Raw genomic sequence first — 11251 nt, forward strand, 5'->3', positions numbered from 1 at the left:
AAAAAAAAATAAATAAAAGTAATTTTTTTTCTTTCTCCCTTTTTTTCTGACAAAAGAATTGATCAATTTAATGTGAAAAGAAATTCCACAATAAAACGACTAACTGCGTACCTAACAAAGTATTGCTAATTAACGATCAATAGATTATTGAATAGGTTTTGAAATATGAAAGCCAAGTTCCAACATTTAAAAGAATCCATGCGAGCAATTATAAAGTTGTATGCTATTGAAAATTCCAATACAGCCAACTTTTATACATAACTAGCTGAAATGCCCGCACTTCGCACGGGACACATAAAATATCTATGTACCTAGGCAGACAAACTGAACAACGAAAAAAAACTCTTATTTTACTAATGGATTTGACACTAATATCGATGATTTTGGATTATTTTTACGTGTCTTGGTATTTCCCCTCCCCCGTAACTCCCGGCTCGCATACAATGGTAGCTGAATTTGAAAGTAGTCGCTAATGGAAGTGTCACCATTAATCTCAGCGACCGCGAAAACTACGGATTTGACACTAACATCTGACTTTTTCTACTACTTTTACATGTCCCGGTAAACGCCCCCCTGAGACCCTCTGGTACGAATTTTGCAAAAAAAAAAAAAAAAAAAAAAAAGCTTCATCTTGGTCTGAGGCCTGTACCAAGGTACCCGTGACCAAAATTTGGTAACTCTCGGTCCACCCGTCTGGTTCCCAAGCGCACACAGATCGACAGAAAGACAGACCCACAGACAAACAAACAAACTCGGTATTTTATTTATATTAGATTATACACACAGTATGTTCTACAATAACTTAAGAACATTATATCTTTTTCTTTCTTAATTGCAATTAAGTTTTATAACTTCAGACGCAGACCTAGGTCTCAGTTAGTTTTATCAGTGAGTATTGCTATATAAACAATTGTTTAGTAATTTAGAAATTTTAATGCGAAAATTGATGAAAATCAACCAAAATTACTTCAGACAAGGGAGAATATTACACAGATATAGGAAGGTTATTCAGCAATGGAATCTTAATATTTCTAAAGGTAAGTTATAAAATTCAGAGATTAGTTTTCATTTCTAACGGTCTTATACGACGTAATGCAAACAATACGCATGCAAATACATTTATCTCCATTGTAAAATAAATAAATAAATAAAATAAAATAACATTTTAATAAAGCTTTAGTAGTAAGAGCTCCCGATTGTTAATGTCATCCTCAAAAATGAATTTTTACAGTTTTGTATCCTATGATTATTCCTTGTAGGTGAAGGACGCGGATGATTAACGAAAATAATTATGAAAGGAACGGCAGAATGATGATGTAGGAGGAAACGGGAGAAAATCGAGAAAACTCACAGATATGTTCTCTACTTCAAACTCGCGTAGTCTCGGATCGAACCACGAGCCTCCACCACCAGAGGTGAGGGCTGTACCGTCCTACTTCCGTATTATCTTGAACTTTCATATACGCTAGTGACCCATATCGAAAACTGAAATTGACATCCAAACAAAGTTGCAAAATTGAAAAATTTGAAAAATTGTAGTCGAAATATGATCCTGAAAGCGTAACAAATATGCAAAATTTTATTGATCGATGCATTTTATATTTATTGTAACGGAAAAACGAAAACTGCGAGACCGACTGAGGATCGAACTCCAGGTCTTTAGGTTTCTAACAGGTGACATTTAATACCAGAAAACGAATTAATATAGTTACTTACCCATAAGAATAAAAAAAAAAGTAAACTTCAATATATGCTTTCTTCTAATTCTTCATACTTGGCGCCTTGTAATTATTTTAATCTATTTTGCCTGATTTTTAAAAATTTTTCATTTCACCTACACAGAATAGTATAATGAGCCCCGCTGGTCGGTCGGTATGTATGTGTGTATTCTTATATGTGCAACACACACACGCGCGCACGAGCGTCACAGATGCCCGAATCGAACTGGTCCAGGGAAATTCTCTCGAGCGCCAGCATCCCATTCGTCCCTCCCGCTTGCTCCTCTCGCGCTGCCTTCTTTTTCACCCTCGCGCCAACTGGAAAAGCCCTCCCAATAACCTCTCTGTGTCTCCCGCGCGGCGCGCGCTTCAACATCCAACAAACCTACCTACCTACCACCACTAGATGCCCTCCGAAACCTCCCGCTTCAGGGGTTACTATAGCAACAGCTCACCCGCCAAAAATCTTCTTTACAGTAGCTTAAGTACACACACACACACACACACACACACATATATATATATATATATATATATATATATATATATATATATATATATATATATATATATATATATATATATATATATATATATATATATATATATATATATTCAATACTTAGATTCTTTCTCTTCTTCCTCGCGATTTTTTTTTATTGTTAATGTCGAACTAGAAAGCCTGAGGGGTTACCGGATACGAAGAACAACTGTTGACCTTTCTCAGAGGCAAAAGTGGGAATTCCGAAGGAAATACCCCGAAACATAGGGATTTTAGAAAAACTAGATGATAAAAGGTACAAGAAGCTTATAGGGGATCTAACTCTTTTAATATATATATATATATATATATATATATATATATATATATATATATATATATATATATATATATATATATATATATATATATATATATATATATATATATATATCACACTCACATATCTTTATATGAACTTCTTAGTGGCCAAGCATCTTTTGTGGCTAGTAGCAGATTTCATTTGCAAGTAAAGTTATTAATCCCCGAATAATATCTTGAGTAGTTTCCGTCTTTAATAAGTGATCCCATCTCAAATGGCTTCGGTGTTGAAATGTATTATGTGTCAAATAAGGAAATGTATACCTGTTTGTGAGTCTGGCATTCCTAGTGCATATCTCCTGACAAACTTTTGACTTGACGTGACAAATTTTGGCACTGAGAGAGGGTTAGGGTATGTGTTCGAAATGACCACCAGTAGGTTCTATACTACACCCATGGCACCGAACTACGGATGTTAGTGTATCTGGCATAATGGCAGCACATGACTCAATATTTTTTTTTACGTATCTCATGGATTGTTGCTGTTTTTTATCGATACACGTCATTCTTGACGGTCACCTAGAGGTCGAAATCCAGAAATGGTAAATCAGGAGACCGAGACGGATACTCAACAGGACCTCTTTGACCAACCCATCATCCGGGTAGTTTAATGAGGTACAACCTGACATTTCGATGGTAGTGAGGTAGGGTTCCGTCTTGTTGCATATAAAAAGGCCCATTACCATACCGATTTTGGATGGTAGGCATAGTCCTTGGCTGAAGCATATCAAAATACATCTCACCAGTTACGGTATCCACGAAGAAAGGGGACCAATCATTCCAGACACTGGTAGGCCATATTACACAGCAAACCCCGATAGATTCACTGTCATGTCCACATGAACGTGAGGATTTTCAGGATCCCAGTAGACACAGTTGTGGCGGTTCACAGTACCACTAAGTTTGAATTGCTCCTCATCAGTCCACAAAAACTTCCCTGCACATTCCACATTTTTGCCAACCATGTGCTGAAACATTTCAGAATACTCAATCCCTTGATGTGGGTCATCTTCATTCATCGCGTGTAGCAGTCTTGGAATGTACACTTTCCACTTTATTCTCTTCAGAATGCGCCTTACACTTGACCAGCTAACCTCACTTTCGTGCCCCCTGGTTCACTGATTTTTGCGGTGATCGGATGAAATGTTGGAACACCGCAGCACTGGCCGCCGGATTTGTAGCTGTTCATGGTAGGTCGGATCTTTCCTTGTGCGCATCTTTAACAGTTCTGTCGGCTTCGAATTTATCGCGAATGCGGACAATTGTTTGACTTGTGCTCCAAACTCACTTTACCAATGCCGTTGTACCTCGTGAATGTTCTCGTACTTCCAGTACCATTTCGGTATAGCTTTAGGCTCAATAAACGATAAGCGAACCCCAGCCATTGTTGCTGCTTAACTGTTTTCTCCTGCACTGGCCAATATAACTGACTCTTTCACCACCAACCACCCGTGCAAGCGCGACATAAATTGCCAGCTCTGCCTACCACGACAAATTTAATTTCTTACACTACACTACGCATTAAATTAGTGAATGTAAACATTTTTGTTTATAAATTAAATTATTTAATTACAAACAGTGAGTACATTTTTCGATCTCTGTATACATGGTATATATATATATATATATATATATATATATATATATATATATATATATATATATATATACCAAATGAGATTAGTAAAAGTACGAAATCTGAGTGGCAGACATCAAAGCTTGTAGTTAGAAGGATCTAAATCTAACATTGTAATCTATGACATGTTTTATTTGCACGTTAGTCTCGAACTTCTAGAAGTCCTTCTTGCTGGTCTAGTGACTCGAGTGTGTGCATTTAATGTTCATTGACGAGGGTTCAATTCCTGGTAAAGAGCAAATAATTTTGATTTAATAATCATTCACTTTCTTTAATAGTTCATTTTCTTTAGCCTATAGAGCATAATCATGGAACGTTAAACCCCCAAAAATATTTTCTGAACTTTTATTATGTAAAATGTTTATATGCAGACAGATTAAGAGTGACAACGGCCCAGAAGACAGGAATTACGCAGTCAGAGTGTCAAAGAGACGAAGACAATCGTTCATACATAGAATAATACCTTTTTAGTTAAATGAAGGAGAGAAAAGCGAAGTGATCTGACGGAGAGATGCAGTATTCCATTAGTATGAATGTTTTTTCTTGTCTCTCTTCCACTCCGATTATGCACTTTCTGTCTTCTGGGCCTTTGTCGCTCTTAATTAGTCTGCATATAAACATTTTGTATAGTAGCAGTACGATTTTTTTTTTTTTTTTTTTTTTTTAGGTTTGACATCCCACGTTATGCTCTTTAAATTAAGGAAGAGGAATAATTAATGAAGCAGAATGATTGCGAAATTAAAATCTTCTTTCACATTGGGGATATGACCCCGGGACCACGTTCATCAAAGGCATACGCGCTGGACACTAGACCTTATAGGTCTAGAGTTTATAGAGGTTTAAGACTAACGTGTAAATAAAGTTTTACATAGATTACAATGTTAGCTTCAGACACTTTTAATTCCTATATTATTTGATGTCTGCCGCTCAGATTTCATATTTTTACCACTTACGGTTAAAAATCTTATGAATATATATGCCATGTCTAGCTCCCCGATTGTTAGGTGAAAACATTTACTTGTAAGAACTGTTGTTCTTCCACGATGACTCTTCTCACGACAGAGGCATACAAGGCGAGACGACTAGAATGGGCACCGTGGAACTTTGAACTCCCACATGCATAAAGGGATCTAACTATTTGGAATGATGAGATAGCATTTCTGTCCGACCAATGAGAACGACATCTTCTATAGGTCACAAACGACAAGATATGTGCCTCAACTGGCCAATGCGGATGGATTACGGTACACTTCCAGGGCTACATGGAGCTGCTGACCCAGGAGAACTGATTCCAGAGTCGGAACGAATTACCAGTTATGGTTTATATTGAAATCCTGGAAAACATCTTGCTAGCATTCCTTCTTGCAAATTTTTCAGATTATAACGTTTGAAGTAATCTTTATATACTTTGTTTTGTCAGAAATGAAAAATTGTTTTTCTCTTTTTTTAAACAAAAATTAGGACAGAATGATTTTTGGTTTATATAAATGATATTACTGAAAATTGTTCTGTTTCGTGGTAAACAAATTTTAAAATACTTAATTCTTTTAAATTGCCAGAGTTTAAAATTATTTTTTTTCCCTCATGCATCTATAATTTTCTATTTTTTTTATTTATTGTGAACAATTTGCGCCTTCTTGACAAAAAACTCACCAATGAACGTCAAAATAAATAAAACAAGACACAGCTATTGACATAATTAAATTATATATATTCTTGTGTTATGTTCAGAGGTGTTGCCACGAAGGAAGGATGAGGCAAATGGGGAACCGGTCACCCAAACGTCTTACTGCCTCCTTAAATGGAATTCGTCTGTAAAGTGTTTATTTAAAGGTATTTAGTACAGAAAATGAAGAATTATTATAATAGAACAAGTTGAAGCGCCCGTTTTCTCACACGAACAATAAGTATTAACGAATATAAATTTCAAAATATGAATACTGAAAAGATTCTAATCTTTTCCCTTTTAGATGCGAAATTTTCAAAAATACTGAAACACGTGTTCACCTATTTTTGATTATGAGTTTATATATCGAACTTCATACCTAAAACTCATACTAATCCTCAAAATGGGCATTTTTTCTGAATGAAGAATCGAAAATGTTAATACCGGAAATTGTTCCGTTTAGAAACCGAATATTTGAAAAGGCTGAAACACGTTTCCGAATTATTTTAATTAGATGCTTGTATACCAGATTTGATAGCTTGAGCTTAAACAAATACTCTCGTTGAGTTTTCTGCACAAAGAAGATTTAATACTGTAGAATGTTCCTTTTCCCTATTAGAAGTGAAATTGTCGAAAACGTTTAAACATGTATTTTCTTATTTTTAATTAAGAGTTTACTGAATTCAACACATCTAACGAGTGAATCTTTACAGTTTTACAATAAAGAGGCACAATTTGTGATATATATATATATATATATATATATATATATATATATTAGCCGTGCAACAAAAGTTGGCTTCTGACAGTTGGGTAGAGCACGCGCAATATTGGTGGCGCTGTTGCCAACAGACACAACAGCTTCGGTGACAAATTAGAACATTTAACAAGTCATAATTTTATAATCGTAAAAATATAACACGAGCGTATAGTTTCCAAATAACAATAATAATAGTACTTGGAATATTGATCTGTCAGAGGCCAACTCTTCTTGCACGGATAATACAACACCCCTTTTCCCCATTTAAAGGTGAAATTTTCGCAAAATTCTAAAATCTTGTTCAGTTATTTTTGATGTACCGAGTTTCATCGTATTAACGTGAGTTATTAATTTTTTTAGAAAAAAGATTTGAACCCCCTTTAATCTCCCTTAGGATACATTTTTTTAAAAAAAAATCATTTCTCATTCATTGCTTTCGTGTTTTAACAAAAGAAACACTGAACAAAGCTTAGAACCCACTGTATTTAAATAATAATATGTAACGGTTTCGGATATTTAACATATCCTTCTTCACAGAAAATGTTGGATAGTGTCTCAAGAAGGATGTGTTAGATATCCGAAACCGTTACATATTATAATTTAAATACAGTGGGTTTTAAGCTTTGGTCAGTGTTTCTTTGGTTAAAATAATCAATCCAAAGCTATGGACTTGCTTTCATAGCAAAAGGAATTTTCTGCCTAAATTTATTTTTTCTAGCCATAGTAGTACTGTCGTTATGTTTATGAGTGAGTCAATTTTACTCAGATGTCTAATAAAGAACGCAACTCTTGAAATATCCGCCATTTCTGTTCTAGTAAGTTGGCAGCACTGAACATTTGCACGATTTTCATTTGTTGTCTTTGTGATTAGCAGTCACGGGGCGCCGAATAGCTCATGATCGTCATCTGTTTTCTGTAAGGATAACTATGTCGGTTACTATGACAACACGCTGTTCCATCATGCAGTGTTCCTTCCTACCTATATAGAAAACAGCTATTCGGTATCATGAGCTATTCGGCGCTCTGTGACTGCTAATCACAAAGACAACAGATGAAAATCGTGCAAATGTTCAGTGCTGCCAACTTACTAGAACAGAAATGGCAGACATTTTAAGAGTTGTGGTCTTTATGGGACATTCTTTTAATAGCATAGATAACAGTGATACACTTAGAAAAATCCGTTATCCGGACAGCTGTATATTGTACAAATATACGGAATCCTTATGTTTACTACAGAAATCAGTACGGAGTATACGTTATCCATATGCTACATACACACTGCCATTAGATGTTACATCATGCCGTTCCAGAATGTCTGACAGCTAACAGTCTTCCGTATATTATATACGTATACGTATGTTACATATGTCTGCTATATGTTACATCAGTCTATCTGTATATAAAATCCTGACCATCTATATACAGTTCTTTCGTTCATACGGAAAGAACGTTTATTTGAAATTTTTCAGTTATACGTTTGCTGTACGTTAAGTCCAAAAACTACAGGATTTACACATGTAACTTACGTTTTTACGTACGCCACACACGTTTTTTTCTCAGTGTAGAATGGACAATGAGTCAACAGGTCACTTAGGTCACAATTTTTGTCCGGGTCATCCGGGTCTAGGTCACTTCTCAGACTCGGTGACCGAAGACCCGAATAGACAAGTCGACCGGGAATCTGCAGATATCCACATATTTCTCTAGCATTTTCTACTGTCCTGGATACCTTGTACTATGGCATGCAACTCTCAAGCAAAGGGCGCGATATCGAGACTCGAACTGCGCAATAAGAGTTACATATACTGAAAGAGCATCAGGTAGTTAGTAAGTTACCAAATTATTAGCTGCAGTCCGCCAGTAGGGAAAAAGTTATTTGACTGTAAAGTTCAGAGCCTGGCGTACGAAAACCACACAAAACTTAGCATTTGGCTTTTTCCTTTGGGTATTGACAAGAGATAATGAACTCTAAGGCATTCCCATCACAGAACATGATGTTTGGCACAGAAAATCTGTATGAGAAGAATTGTCAGTGTTGCCACCCATAGAAATTACAGTGTTGCCAGAATAAGAATACCTCCGGGACTTCCGTTGCACAATACGGGTTATAAAGTATAGTCTGAAAGAGCATCAAGCATGAACTGACCACGTTATAAGCTTCAGTCTGTCAGTAGGGCAAAATTATGGGGCTGCAAAGTGAACATGAGAGACTATAGCAAACAGAAGGAATAAACTGATTGTGTGTGCAATAGCAAATGGTATTTGTTTGGTAAGGGGAGATAGCTATGTAAATGACAGTGTTAAGCCACACAATTGATATGAAGAGCAGAAAGTATCGAGTGATCCAAACAAAAACAGTTAGTACAATATGCACATCGGACGATAGCCAGCGACGCGCAGTGATAAAACATTTCCGTGGTAAGGGAGTCAAAACAATACTGAATTGGTGTCGGGGATGCTTCCTGTGCGATGTCCAGGTATCCCCCTTTATGGAAAGCAAAGCGAATCATGTTGCAGAACAGGGGACCGCAGAATTGGTACAGCGTGAACGACTGGAGACGCAGGAAATTGTCACGGTGCCACATGTTCGTTTCCTGCGACAAGACAATTGTGTCAGTGACGAACTTCACAAAGTTCTTGTAAGGACGGAAAAAGTACACGTCCAAGGGCTGCACTAGTCCTGTACATCCAGCCGGGATCAGTTGCTTCCTGAATGTGACATTTGCATTAACAAATTTATCGGAAAGCTCGTCGTCTTTGTTTGGGGTCCACGAGTCCAGCAAGAGATAGATGTTCTCCCTGTTGTTGGGAATGCTATCCCAGAACACTGTTATAAAACACCGACAGCTGCGCTTTCGACACATTCGCTGTCCTCCCGGCAAGGAATCTGATGTTTGGCGGATTCGGGGGCTTATTGTGGGGGAATTTGCCGTTTCCTTCGGACACCAGGACATACATTGGCGTCAGAATTTCCCCATGATGTCACAAAACACCGTTGTGTTCACTCTTTCATTCGCTGCAAACCAAGCTTTTCGCGGTATTCTTATTCGGGCAACACTGTAATTTCTATATATGGCAACACTGACAATTCTTCTCATACAGATTTTCTTATGCTAAACATCATGTTCTGTGATGGGAATACGTTAGAGTTCATTATCTCTTGTCAATACCAAGAAGAACAATCCAAATGCTAAGTTTTGTGTGGTTTTCGTACGCCAGGCTCTGAACTTTACAGTCAAATAACTTTTTCCCTACTGGCGGACTGCAGCTAATAATTTGGTAACTTACTAACTACCTGATGTTCTTTCAGTATATGTAACTCTTATTGCGCAATTCGAGTCTCGATATCGCGCCCCTTGCTTGTAAGAAACATTATAGACACCTCGCACCCCACTCTTCCAGGCATCTGTCCCATTCAGCGGTTCAAGATGCCTAATCCATTATCTACATGTCATGTGCCTCCAACCGCACTTGACTCATGTCAGTTCATGATAGAACCTGTTTTCAAGTTTCCTGCCCGGTTTCAGAATAATAATTTTAATACCTACTAATTAACCACGACTTATGTGCACTTAAAGAACTATTTTGAGCTATAACAAAGGGTACTTACCGCACTATTTTTCTTGTCTTCGTTCACACACTACTTCAAACACCTTATGGTTTTGGCGCCGTAATTGACACACAATCCTCTCTCTGCTGCGCGCATTCCCCTGCCATCTCGTGGCGTAAGTTCTAAGCAGTGTATTTGTAGGCATCTTCGACGCATAGGCATCTCGCCCTCTCCCAGTCTACTAATGAAATATGAACAAAATCGTCTTTGTCGTTTTTGAGAAAATTGTCCAGAAGAAATTCAGCCCTAAGAATAATTACTCCTTATGGATTTTTTAAAGACAAATGAGTTATGCCACATTGTCAGGTTATTAATGAGATATTTATTTACGACATGTGAAAAAAATTGACTGTCTCGTTTTTGACGATATAGTCCAGAAAACTCACCCCAAGGATAAACTATTCCTTCTGGATTCTTCCTAGAAAATCGACTGGAAAATTGGTTTATGAAATATAAACGAAACCATTTTTGAGAAAATTGCAAATTTTAATGTTCACTCTTCAGTAAAATACCTATTTGTGCGTGAACTTTTGTTACGTATGTTTCAACTTCGATATTTCAATAAAATGTGATGCCAGAATCATAATCTTTTTTCTTCAGTTTTAGACTTTAAGCTCTTCTTTATTACCATACATATCTTCAAAATTCTCCTGTTTCAGGTAATTACAAAAATACTGTAAATTTAAAAGCTTCAAAAGTGTGTGGCGGTGTAACATTTGTTACATGGAATGATCTTAATTTTTTTTACTTCTAAAACCAATATTCTTTTCCGTTTTAACTTCACTCGAAACTTGCAAAGATATGTCAATCGCACGCGTACTCTGTCCGCCTTCATGTAGCTTCCTCCACACCTCACATGTCAGAGTGAAGAGTCTTGAGGTTTCCAGCGCTTAACTGACGAGCGCTCCCGAGCTGTAGGCTGCCATCCTTCCAAACACTGTTACCAGTTTCTCTTTTCTTTCCAAATGAATAACTAGATCTTGACAGATTTTCCTTTTG

The 11251-nt window shown here is 36.9% G+C and overlaps 1 protein-coding gene across 1 annotated transcript in view; it reads right to left on the minus strand.

Annotated features, from left to right (window-relative positions):
• LOC145693547 (retinal guanylyl cyclase 2) overlaps window positions 1-1953 on the minus strand; it is a 980145-nt gene extending 978192 nt beyond the window's left edge. The window contains exon 1 of the mRNA XM_081769634.1: window positions 1717-1953. The gene's annotated coding sequence lies outside the window, so the exon portion shown is untranslated. The remainder of the gene's footprint in view (window positions 1-1716) is intronic.
• Between the last annotated feature and the right edge of the window lie 9298 nt (window positions 1954-11251).

This window comes from Thermobia domestica, chromosome 8, assembly GCF_964235325.1.
Source record: "Thermobia domestica chromosome 8, izTheDome1.hap1.1, whole genome shotgun sequence".
Taxonomy (NCBI): Eukaryota; Metazoa; Arthropoda; class Insecta; order Zygentoma; family Lepismatidae; genus Thermobia; species Thermobia domestica.